Source organism: Monodon monoceros, unplaced genomic scaffold (assembly GCF_005190385.1).
Source record: "Monodon monoceros isolate NGI ecotype Baffin Bay Population unplaced genomic scaffold, NGI_Narwhal_1 Super_Scaffold_18, whole genome shotgun sequence".
Classification (NCBI taxonomy): domain Eukaryota; kingdom Metazoa; phylum Chordata; class Mammalia; order Artiodactyla; family Monodontidae; genus Monodon; species Monodon monoceros.
The window spans coordinates 59,094,352-59,108,477 of NW_021703774.1; positions in this window are offsets into that span (position 1 = coordinate 59,094,352).

Below are 14,126 nucleotides of genomic sequence, written 5' to 3' on the forward strand. Positions count from 1 at the left end.
GGAAGGAAGGAAGGAAGGAAGGAAGGAAGGAAGGAAGGAAGGAAGGAGGGAAGGAAGGAAGGAAGGAAGGGAGGGAGGGAGGGAGGAATTGTGGAGGAGAGGAGAGAAGGAAGGAAGGAAGAGAAAAGGGGTCAGAAAGGAAGGGAAGGAAGAACTGGAGGACAAAATAGAGCTCTTGAAAATCAAAGACATCAAAACATGAATTTAAAATTCAATAAGAGCTTGGAAGATAGAGTTGATGAAATCTCTAAGAAAGTAAAACAAAGTGACAATGAGTTCCAAAAAGAAAGAACAGAGAAGACAAAGGGGCAGAAATTCTCCAATAAATAATACAGAAAAAGTTCCCAGAATTGAAGAACATAGGTTTCCAGAATGAAAAGTCCATGGAGGGCCCAGCACAATGAATAAAATATATATCTGCTCCAAAACACATACATCATTATGAAACTTTAAACACTGGTGATAAAGAGAAAAAAAACATAAAAACCTTTTCGAGAAAAAAAACAGGTCATATACAATAAATCATAAATTATAATGCCATCAGCCTTCTCAATAACAACCTGAAAGCTACAAGAAAATTAATGAATGCTCTCAGAATTGTGATGGAAAATTATTATTCATTCAGAATTCTATACCCATTCAAACTATCCAGTGTGAGACTAGAATAAATACATTTTCCGACCTACAAGCTATCAAAAATTTTACAATACTTCCCATGCCCTTTTGCTCAGAAGTTGCTAGGTAACTTCTTTTAAGTGTTCACCTGATTAGGCCAGACCCACCTAAGATGATCTTCCTTATATTAACTTAGAGTAAACTGATTAGGATTCTTAATTACATATGCAAAGTCCTTTTTGCCATATAATTAGCATAATCTCAGGAGTGATGTTTCCTCATATTTAGAGGTCCTGCCAACACCCAAGGGGAGGGGATTACACAGGGCATGTCCACCAGGGAGCCATCTTCGAATTCTGCCTACCAGAGTATATTAAAAACAAACAAGCAAGAAAACAAATGAAATAAACTGAAGCAACTATGAACTACAAGGGAAAAAACAAGTTGTCCAAGAAAGGAAATGTAATCACAGTATATAACAGCTCAGCTGGAACCAAAATTGTAAAAAAAGTAAATAAAAAGTAAATATTAAATGTTGATTTAGTAGAATGATGACAGTTGAATGATGAGAAGGGGAAGCTTGTATTGTGAGAGGAAGGGGATGCTAAATTCTCATCTTCTATGGTAGGAAGACAGTAAATATTGCCTAAAATTGAAAAATCAAGAAAGAGCAGTACAAATACAATGTTTAAAAATCTGGAGATAAATGGCTGAAGAAATAGTAAAAAGAAAGGAAAGTGACTACTTTTGGAGAGAGGGACAGATGAATGCTGGGTTTTTCCTTAAAATAAGTTTTTAAACATATGAGTAAATAAAATACTAATAAGATTTATTATTTTTAACAATGTATAAAGAATATTTTCCCGTATCATCAAATAACTTCCTACATTGTTATTTTAATGCTTGCAACTTATTCCATCTTATGAATGGGTCATGTTTTGTCTAACCAATCTTTTATACTTACATATATGCTGTTTCTCCATTTTTTATCATTTTAAATAATTAGATAAGAATTCTGGACAACAAATATTTGGGAAAACATAATGATTGTTTTCTTACACATTCTAAAATTACACATATAATTTTAGAAGCAGTGCTAATTGACAAGAACAAAATATGCTAACTATGTTATATGCATTATCTTAGTTAATCCTTATAACAAGTCTATAAGGTAAGTGCTATAATTATATCCATTTTTTAGGTGAGAAAAGTTGAAACTCAGAGTGGTGAAGTAACTTGTCCATGGACATCTAGACAATGAGTAGTAAGGCCAGTATTTGAGCCTAAGGATAGTTTATTCTCTTAACCGTTACATTATACTGATTATTTACTATAGACCAGGCACTGTATTATGTGTTATATGAGTGACCTCATATAATATTCATAACCTTGTAAAGAATCATTGCCATCCCCTTTTTTTAAAATGAGGAGGGCACTCCAGCTCTGAGAGATTATGTATGCTGCCCATGTCACATAACAAGTAAATGGTAAATCCATTTCAGTCTGCATCATTCTCGTTCTGAAGGCTGAGTACCAATTTATAGTCCAAATAGATAGACTTTATTTTAATCCATCTATCTCCAGGAATTTATTCATTCAGCAACTTAATGATGAAATCAGGAGATCCTAATCATCTCCATATTATAGTAGATGAAAAAACTAGGTAAAGAAGGAAAAATGATTTGTCCAATAAGACGTGAACCAGGGAAAGAGTTAGAAAAGAAATGACCCTCCCACCCCCAGTGAATCTCCACCTGAGTACAGAGCATCCCAGTGCACAAATAAGTACACTTTTAGGGATCAAGGAATACCTCATGGGTGGTCCTCTATCCCCTTGCTAGGCTGGACAGTTAACAGGAAACTAGCAGGTGGGAATCTTCACCCCACCTTCCTCTCGCTCCACTGAACATCCTTCAATCACAGAAATTTTTTTCTACGTTAGATAATGGGCTGCCATGGAACTTTTTGTTTGTTTGTTTTTTAAAGAAAAGGTGGGAAGGTGTTCTCATATTTTAAGAATAGATATATAAACTTTAAATATACATTTCAAAATCCTTGGACTAAATGATGCCAAAGGTGTTTCCCAGCTCTAGCAATCTAGCATTCCCTTTGATATATATTGGTGGCACTACTATAACTGTTGTTATTTTACGTACTAGCAAAGGACCTTTTTTTTTTTTTTGGCTGTGTTGGATCTTCGTTGCTGCATGTGGGTGTTCTCTAGTTGCAGCAAGCCAATTATTTTACATATTAAAAAAAAAGCTCAAAACCCCTCTTGGAAGTCTTCTCTTCCTCAGATATAATATGCTACTCCAGCTTTCCATGACAGTGAGTTGCCACTTTCTGAATTATTTTCTAAAAGCCTCACATGTGGGTCCCTGGCATATTTTATAAGTAGGGGTTCTGGTCAAGCTTCTTAGAAAACAAATCACTCGTTTTTTTCTCTCTTCAGGTGTCTTTACAGCACGATGCCTACCTGTAGAGTTAAATCTTAGACAATATGTGATTCGGTATCATATCTTTGATACTTTAAAATAGAGCTTCATATCTACATGTTAAGATTAAATCACTAAATTGTTTTGCCTCCAATATCATAAGCTCTTACTACTTTTAACCGTAAAGTCAAGTAGCTAGCATATAGTAGGTCCTCTATAATTAGTGATTGATTTATTGTTTAATATGTCAGATGCAATGAAGTAAAAATTCATGTTTATTAAGAAAAAACCATTGTGTTTATTTAATGACATACTTTTAGAGGTATCATAACATATTTTTATTAAAGTATAGTTGATTTACAATATTATATTAGTTTCAGGTGTACAGCATAGTGATTCAGTATTTTTACAGATTATACTCCATTAAGAGTTATCACAAGATAATGGCTATATTCCACTATGCTATACAACGTATCTTTGTTGCTTATCTATTTTATACATAGTAGTTTGTATTTCTTAATCCCATACCCATAACATGCCCCTCCCCCCTTCCCTCTCCGCATTGGTAACAACTAGTTTGTTTTTTATATCTGTAAGTCTGTTTCTGTTTTGCTATATACAGTCATTTCTATTATTTTTTAGATTCCACATACAAATTATATCATACAGCATTTGTCATTCTCTGATTTATTTCACTAGTATAATATTCTCTAGGTCCATCCACATTGCTGCAAATGTCAGAATTTCATTCTTTTTATGGCTGAGTAATATTCCATTGTGTATATATATATATATATATATATCTTCTTTATCCATTCATCTGTTGATGGACACTTGGGTTGCTTCCATATCTTGGCAATTATAAATAGTGACGCTATGAATGTTGAGGTGCATATATCTTTTCAAGTTAGCATTTCCTTTTGTTCTGGATATATCCCAGGTTGGGATTGCTGGATCACATGGTAGTTCTTTTTTCAGTTTTTTGAGGAACTCCCATACTGTTTTCCATAATGGCTGCACCAATTTATATTTCGACCAATAGTGTATGAGGGTTCCCTTTTCTCCACATCCTTGCCAACATTTATTTGGAGGCTTTTTCATAATAGCCATTCTGACAGGTGTGAGGTGATCTCTCCTTGTTGTTTTGATTTGCTTTACTCTGATGATTCACAATCTTGAGCATCTTTTCATGTGCCTATTAGCCATGTGTATGTCTTCTTTGGAAAAATGTCTACTCAGATCTTCTGCCCATTTTTTTTTTGATTGGGTAATTTTTTTGATGTTGTATTACATGAGCTGTTTATATATTTTGGATATTAACCCCTTGTCAGTCACATCATTTGCAAATATTTTCTCCAGTTCCGCAGGTTGTCTTTTTCTTTTGTTGATGGCTTCCTTTGCTATGCAAAAGCTTTTACGTTTAATTAGGTCCCATTTGTTTATTTTGCTTTTATTTATTTTACCTTGGAGACAGATTGCAAAAAATATTGCTATGATTTATGTCAAAGAGTGTTTGTTCTATGTTCTCTTCTAGGAGTTTTATGATTTCAGGTCTTACATTTAGGTCTTTAATCCATTTTGAGTTTATTTTTGCTTATGGTGTGAAGAAATATTCTAATCTCATTGTTTTACATGTAGGTATCTAATTTCCCCAGCACCATTTATTGAAGAGACTGCCTTTTCTCCATTCTTGCCTCCTTTGTCAGAGATTAATTGACCATAGGTACATGGGTTTATTTCTGGGTTCTCTATTCTGTTCCATTGATCTGTGTGTCTGCTTTGGCTCCAGTACCATGCTGTTTTCATTACTGTAGCTTTGTAATATAGTCTGAAGTGTGGGAGGGTTATAACTCCTTTTGTGTGTGTGTGTGGTTTTGTATGAATTTTAGGATTATTTGTTCTACTTCTGTGAAAGATGTCATGGGTATTTTGATAGCAGTTGCTTTGGGTAGTACAGTCATTTTAACAATATTAATTCTTCCAATCAAAAAGCATGAGACATCTTTTCATTTCTCTGCATCATCTTCAATTTCATCAATTTTTTTATAGCTTTTAGAATATAGGTCTTTTACCTCCTTGGTTAAATTTATTCCTAGGTATTTTATTGTTTTGATGTGGTTTTAAATGCGATTTTTTTCTTTACATTCTCTTTCTGATAGTTCATTACTAGTGTACAGAAAAGCAACAGATTTCTGTATATTAATCCTGTATCCTGAAACTTTGCTGAATTCATTTATTCTAATAGTTTTGGGGTGGAGACTTTAGGGTTTTCTATATAAAGTATTAAGTCATCTGTGAGTAGTGACAGTTTTACTTCTTCCTTTTTTTTTTTAACATATTTATTGGGGTATAATTGCTTTACAATGGTGTGTTAGTTTCTGCTTTATAACAAAGTGAATCAGTTATACATATATACTTCTTCCTTTCTAATTTGGATGCCTTTTATTTCTTTTTCTTGGCTGACTGCTGTAGCTAGGACTTCCAATACTATGTTAAATTGGTGAGAGTAGGCGTTCTTGTCTCATTCCTGAATTTAGAGGAAAGCCTTTCAGCTTTTCACCATTGAGAATGATGTTAGCTGTGGGTTTGTCATAAATGGTCTTTATTATGTTAAGATATGTTCCTTCCATACTCACTTTCTGGAAAGATTTTATCATGGATGTTGAATCTTTCACATGCTTTTTTCTGCATCTATTGAAATGATCATATGATTTTTATTCTTCCTTTTATTAATGTGGTGTATCATATTGATTGATTTGTGAATGCTGAACCATCCTTGTGTCCCTGGAATAAATTCAACTTGATCATGGCATATGATCCTTTTTATATATTGCTGGATTTGGTTTGCTAATATTTTGTTGAAGATTTTTGCACCTATATTCATCAAAGATATCATTTTCTTTTTTTGTAGCATCTTTGTCTGGTTTTGGTATCATGGTATTGGTGGTCTCACAGAATGAATTTGGGAGTGTTCCCTCCTATTCAATTTTTTGGAATAGTTTGAGAAGGACAGGTATTAGTTCTCCTTTATATGTTTGGTATTATTCCCCTGTGAAACCATCCAGTCCTGGACTTTTGTTTGCTGGGAGCTTTTATTACAAATTCAATTTTACTACTAGCGATCGGTCTGTTCAAATTGTCTGTTTCTTCTTGACTCAGTTTTGGAAGGTTGTATATGTTCAAACAATAACAAGGAGTTAAGCCTGTGGAATATTAGGCTAGAGAGGAAATGATAAATGGCTTTGGATATTCAGTATTTCCCACAAGGAAACAATTTTAGGTGGCACGCAGCCTAACACTGATTATTATAGTAGTTACAGCAGAGAACTGTAACTAGCATGTGAAACCCATGCCTTTAAGGATAGTATTTCCGAGGACAAGTAAAAAGTAAAACTAAAAGGAGAGATGTGGTTTAAATTAAAATAATAATAAAGCAATAGTGAAGGTAAAATTTGAACATCACAAAGATGGTAAGAAGATGACTGAAGATTAGCAAAAGCAGCTATAGGTGATTAGGAGCCACTGTGTAACTTTAAGCAAGTAGACAACCTGAGGAGATTGACACTTTAGGAAGACTGCTTTGGTGGCAATGTGGAAGCTGGACAGGAAAGTGATGGGATTTTAGGCAGGCAGGGGGAATGCTGCAGAAACCCTCAAGGGGGGTGGTGAAGGAGAACAAGGCAGGTGCAATGGAAAAGGAGAAGATGCAGTAGATGCGAGAGCTATTTAGGAGGTAGAAGGCATATGCAATGATATCAAGCATCTGGCTGGATGACTGCGCAGACAATAGGACCATTCTCAAATAGAGAAAACACAGAGGAGACGAGTTGGGAGGAATGGTGTTCCACATTCACCATGAGCTGGGGCATTAATTTCCAAGAACAGCCAGTAGCTCACAGGCTGTCTGTGAACACACCCTTAGACACCACTTGAATATTCGGAACTGGGAACTTGAGAAAGCAGATGCCCAGTTCTGTGACCTCTGGTGCTGAATGCTGCTAAAGGGATTAAGGGGGCTAAATGTTCCTCTTCTTCCTGATGACTTAATGGAGTTATACCCCACAGGCCCAGCAGCTGCCCTGCTGGAGATGGGGGGCTACTAATTAAGGTGTGCAGTCTAGCTGATACCTGATAGCACTGCTGTGTCCTCTGGCACACAGCAGCCCACGTCTCAGACTTAAAGGGCAGAAATTGAACGCCACGCAACCTGAGCTCATGAGCTTGAGCTCCCCTGAACAGTGTCCACATCCCTGGCCATACACCAGGCAGAATTCATGTCTGCACATTCAGTCCTTGCAGCGTGCAGAAACCTAACACCTTTCTCCACCCACCTACAGTGCCACCAGGAAATTAACACTCACCCAGGTACTGGGTCATAATTAAACTGAACAAAAAGACAGCTGCTCCTACCTTTCTTTTTTAATCACCAACATGCAGCCCTAGGGATTACTAGCTTTGGGGTGATTTAGGGAGGATTACTCTTTCATTAGTGTCTGGGGTCAGTTCCAAATCAACGTCACAAGAGCTTTTTAAGATACCCTCCCATGCCAACAGCTCATCCCTTTTCCACGTCTGAAAGGTTAGATTTTACAAAGCCACTGGCAATCTATTTGTCAGACCCCCAAATATCTGTGATTTTTCACCAGAAACCTCACTCAAAAATTAATTTGGCCCTGAGTTTCTAGGTGGCAAATGGCAAGTTGGGGCCCACGATCATAAACACAATTTGGGTTGCTTTTCACTGTATGCTTAGTCATCTACCACTTCTGTGACAATTCATAAGATTTGGTTGGATTTTCCTGCATGTTCCCATCAGCTCAGAATTTTTACTTTGCAGATGGATTTTGCATTATCTACAAATTTCTCAATTTCACCTGTAATTCCTCCGGAGGAATATTTATGAAAATGGTGAAACAGAAGCAACCTCAAGTTTGATCCTCAATGGACCTCACGGTTTGACACATTCCTTAATTTCTTACTTTAATCCCCCAATCTCATGATAATTGAGTAAAGTTTTACTTGCTTGTTTAGAAAATAAGACATTTCTATGTAGAAACTTATTAGTGATTTTTGGAGATATTGCCCATTGGTTGATTGGCTTATCTACCTTAAATCAAGTTCTCTGATGTTCTTCCTAGAGGCCAACATTCTTCCCTTCTTCCTAAGTTAGCTTTAGGATAAACATAACTCCAGAAAACAGAATCATGAGTTCCATGAAATAATTCAGATGAAAATAAATTGAAAGTAGATTTTTATTAATTACCCACTATGAATATATATGTCTAATGAGAATTTTTTAATTATATATATATGAATAACCAAAAGATAAGTTTTTTAAAAATGTACAGCTCAAGCATTTTACCTAAATTACTAAATATTATAGTATCTTCTAATACTAAATTCCCAAACAAAAAATTTCTAAGGCCCAACAAACTACTCTTTTTATGAGGAAGACAGGACGAATGAAAACAAATTTTACCCTGCATATATAGACATATTCACAACACAATTTTTTTCTTTTGCATTCAGCTTTGATATAACTCGAGAAAAGATGCCAAATAAAAAAAGAAAATGTGAAAGCTGAACAAAAAATGCAAATAAAATAAAAAAGGCAGGGAAGGAGGCTAAATAAGGTCATTACTCTTATTAGTCAAAAGCTTAAACATCATAAAAAGCATGAAAAGGCCATTTGTGATTATGATAGAGGGCATCGCAAAAGTTGATAGGAGGGCATTTTTGCTTCCATTAATAGCAAGCCAAATAATCTGAACCAACCCTCATCCTGAGGACAAACAGAAAATCTGGACAAAATATAATTATCTACTTGAAAGCATCAGAGATGCAACAAAGTGGTGAGGAATTATAAAGTCAGGATAGGGAAGAAGACAGAGTCTGGGGAAGTGATCTGGGTGTTTGGAGTGCTTTTTCTGGGAAGATTTGCTGATTCCAGAAGAAAAGACTAAGGGTCTAGCAAGCACTTCTGAAGGCTTCCTGAATCTAGGTAGGGGCAAGGAGACTAGGACATAACGAGGGGAACAAGCGATGGATCCTCCTTATCTTTGGGTTTGGCCTTGAAGAGCTGTGCACCAGGAGATAGAGTAAACCAGGAGTAACTTAGCTACCAATCACCTTGAAATTAACCTCAGTGCTGGTACTCCCAACCACTTGCCAGAAGTAAATATAAATCATCTATGGAAGATTCTAGGCTTCAAATTATTTCAACATAGCTTTCTGCAAATGCAACACCTAGCACAAAATAAAAATAGTCAGGCAGGGGCTTCCCTGGTGGCGCAGTGGTTAAGAATCCACCTGCCAATGCAGGGGACATGGGTTCGAGCCCTGGTCCGGGAAGATCTTACATGCCGCGGAGCAACTAAGCCCGTGCGCCACAACTACCAAGCCTGCGCTCTAGAGCCCATGTGCCACAACTACTGAAGCCCGCGTGCCTGGAACCCATGTTCGGCAACAAGAGAAGCCACCATAATGAGAAGCCCACACACCGCAACAAAGAATAGCCCCCAGTCACCGCAACTAGAGAAAGCCCGCCTGCAGCAACAAACCCAATGCAGCCAAAAATAAGTAAATAAAGTAAATAAATTTATTTAAAAAAAATAGGCAGGCAAACAAGGGAACAAGACACGATGAATGAAAACCAGAAAAACCAAAAGACACTATAAACAGAACTATCAGGGCCTTCAGAAAATGGATTTAACAGACACATGCTGACCATTTTCAGGGAGATAAAAGATAGTATAGGGATCTTTCAGCAGAAAACTGGAAACTATTTTTTAAAGTACTAAATGAAAACTCTAAAACTAAAAACACAACTGAAATTAAGAATTCAATGTGGATAGGTTCAACATTATATAAGACACAGCTGAAGAACAAACGAACTGGAAGAAGTCAGAAAATAATACCTAGAATTAAATGTAAAGAAATAAAAGCACACAGAAAATAGGGTAAGAGATATAAAGTATAAAGTGAGACTGTCTATCATACTAATTAGAGTCCCAGAAGGAGAGGAGAAAACTAATGTAAGAGATAACAGCTAAGACCTTTCCAAAACTAATGGAAGACACTGAGGTAAAGGTTCATGAAGCCCTAAAAGTTCTAAAAAGATAGTAAAAAGAAATGGACATTTAATTACATCACAGTAAAATACTGAGTACAAAGAGCCAGGTGGGAAAAAATAGACTGCTTTCAAAGATGCACCAACTATCATAAAACTGATTTCTTAACAGAAACAATGCAAGTAAAAGATAATGAAAATTCTGAGAAAGTGGCAGAGTAGAAAGCACCAGGAATCTGTCTCCTCACCTAGACAATAACTGGACTGGCAGAATCTGTCTGATATAACTATTTTGGAACTCTGGGGTCTGTTGAAGGCTTGCAACTTTGAGGAGAAGGCTTGGACAATAAATTGTGGTTGATTTTAGTCAATTTCAGCTCTTACACAGTAATGGCTACCCATCACCCATCTCCAGCCACCTGGAAGGCAGCTATGCAGTGTTCCTGGAACAGCCTGCACACAGCTTATGGCAGCTAGGGTGGTAAAAAGGATTCAAAGGTGGATTTAAGCAGGTAGAAGAATCAGTGGATTTAAATATAAGACAATGGAAATTATCAATGCTGGGAAACAAAGAAAAAAAGATTGAAGAAAAGTGAACACAGTCTAAGGAACCTTTCGGATACCAGCAAATACACCAACATATGCATTGTGGGTATCCCAGAAGGAAAAGAGAGAAAGGGAAAGAGAAAATATTTGAAAAAATAATGGCTGAGAACTTCCCAAATTTCATGAAATACATGATTATAAACATCCAAGAAGCCCAACAAACTCCAAGTAAAATGAATTCAAAGAAACCCACACCAAACTTTCAAAAGCCAAAAACAAAGAGCAAATATTGAAAGCAGCAAGAGAGAAGCTAATCATCACATACAGGGGATCCTCAATAATATCCTCAATGAGATTTCTTATCAGAAACTTTGAAGCCCAGAAGACAGTAGGCCAATATATTCAAAGTGCTAAATGAAAAAAACTGCCAGCCAAGAGTCATATTCAGCAAAACTGTCCTTCAAAAGTGAGGAATAAATCAAAACACCCAGAGATAAACAAAAGCTGAGGGAGTTCATGACTACTAGACCTGCCCTACAAAAAATGCTCAAGGGAGTCCTGCAAGGTGGCATGAAAAGATACTAAACAATACCTCAAAGCCATATGGAAGAACAAAGATCTCAATAAAGGTAAATACCTAGGCAATTATGAAAACTTGTTTTATTGTAACAATGGTTTATAATTGTATTTTTGTTTTCTACACGATTTTAGAGACTAATACATTTAAAGAAAAAAAGCAATTATTAGTATAAGAGCTTGTACTATTATAACTTTGGTTTGTAATTCCAAATTTTGTTTTCTACAGAACTTAGGAGACTAATGCATTTAAAAGAATTATTAGTTTATGTTTTCAGGCACACAATGTATAAAGGTGGAATTTTATGGCATCAGCAGCCAAAAGAGGTGACGACAAGAGCTGTAAAGGAATATAGTTTTTACATGTTACTGAAGATAAGCTGCTATACATTCAACTTAGGATGTTAAACATAATTCCCAAGGTAAACACAAAGAAAATAGCTATAGAAAAGCACCAAAGGAAACTGTGAAGGTTTTTAAATAATTCACTACTAAAAAATCAACTAAACACAAAAGACAAAACTGCAGGAAATGAGGGGCAAAAAAGTTGTAGGGCATATAGAAAACAAATAACACAATGACAAAAATAAGTTCCTCCTGATCAGTAATTACTTGAAATGTAAATAGATTAAACTCTCCAATCAAAAGACAAAAATTGGGGCTTCCCTGGTGGCGCAGTGGTTGAGAGTCCACCTGCCGATGCAGGGGACACGGGTTCGTGCCCCAGTCCGGGAAGACTCCACATGCTGCGGAGTGGCTAGGCCCGTGAGCCATGGCCACTGAGCCTGTGCGTCCGGAGCCTGTGCTCCGCAACGGGAGAGGCCACAACAGTGAGAGGCCCACGTACCGCCAAAAAAAAAAAAAAAAAAGACAAAACTTGGCAGAATGGATAAACAAACATGGCCCAACTACATACTGTCTACAAGAGACTCACTTGAGAGCCAAAGACAAACAGGTCAAAGGTAAAAGGATGGAAAAAGATATTTCATGCAAATGGTAATAAAAAGAGAGGAGGAATGGCTATACTTATATCAGACAAAACAGACTTTAAGCAAAAAAGTTTACAAAAGACAAAGAAGTACATTATATATTAATGAAAGTTTCAATACAGCAAGAGATATAACTATTATAAACATTTATGCACACAATGACAGAACGTCGAAATATACGAAGCAAAAACTGACAGAACTGAAGGCAGGAATAGGCAGTTCTACTGTTATAGCTGCAAACTTTAATACCCCACTTACAATAATGAATGGAACAACCAGACAGAAAGTAAGGAAATAGAGGACTTAACACAATAAACAAATGAGATTTAATAGACATACAGAACACTCCAACCAACAACAGCATAAACATTCTTCTCAAATGCACATGAGACATTTTCCAAGATAGCCCATATGTTAGGCCATGAATTAAGTCTCAGATTTTAAAAGATACATATATCATACAGAACATCTTCTCCGACCACAAAGGAATTAAGTTAGAAATGAATAACATAAAGAATACTGGAAAATTCACAAAATTATGGAAATTAAACAACACACTGTTAAACAACCAATGAATTAAAGAAGAAATCACAAGGGAAATTAGAAAATATTTACAGATGAATGAAAATGAAAACACAACATACCAAAATTTATGAGATGCAGCAAAGGCAGTCCTGGGGGAAATTTACAGCTATAGATGCTTACATTAAAAAACAAGAAACAGTACTTCCCTGGTGGTCTAGTGGTTAAGAATCTGCCTTCCAATGCAAGGGACACAGGTTCTATCCCTGGTTGGGGAACTAAGATCCCACATGCCGCAGGGCAACTAAGCCTGCACACCACAACTAGAGACAGCCTGTGCACCGCAACTACTAAACCCACGTGCTCTGGAGCTCACGCGCTGCAACTACAGAGTCCGCTCACCACAATTACAGAGCCTGTGTGCCACAACTAGAGAGAAGCCCATGTGCCACAATGAAGAGCCCACACGCAGCAACGAAAGATCTCGCATGTCCCACTAAGACCCAACACAGCCAAAAACGAGAGGGAGGGAGGGAGGGAGGGAGGGAGGGAGGGAGGGAGGGAGGAAGGAAGATCTAAAACCAACAACCTAACTTTACAACTTAAGGAACTAGGGAAAAAAAGAACTAAACACAAAGCTAGTAGTAGAAAAATACTAATAATAAATGTTAGAGCAGAGATAAATAAAATAGGGAATAGAAAACAATAGAAAAAAATCAATTAAACAAAACAGATCAACAAGATCTACGAAAAAAAGAGCAACAAAAAGATCAACAACAAAAAAAGATCAATAAGATCAACAAACCTTTAGCCAAATGAACTAAGAAAACAAGAGAGACAACAGGAATTACTGAAATCAGATATGAAAGTGGGCATTACTACCAATCCTACAGAAATAAAAAGGACAAGAGAGTTCTATGAACAATTATATGCCAAAAAGTCAGATAACCTAGTTTTAAATGGACAAATTTCTAGACACACAATGCTTGGTAGTCCTTTACCAAGACTAAATTACAAAGAAAGAAAAAATCTGAATAGACCTATAACTAGTAAGGAGGTTGAATCAGTAATCAAAAATATCTCCACAAAGAAAAGCCCTGGACATGATAGATTCACTGGAATTCTACCAAACATTTAAAGAAAAAAACTAATCCTTCACAAACTTTTCCAAAAAATTGAAGAGGGAAGACTTCCTAACTCATTCTATGAGAACAAAGAAACCATTAAAAAAAAACTAGAGGCCAATATCCCTTATGAACATTGATGCAAAAATCCACCCCCCCAAAAAGAAAAAACCAGCAAACTGAACTCAGCATGATATTGAAACACACACACACACACACACACACACACACACACACACACACACACACA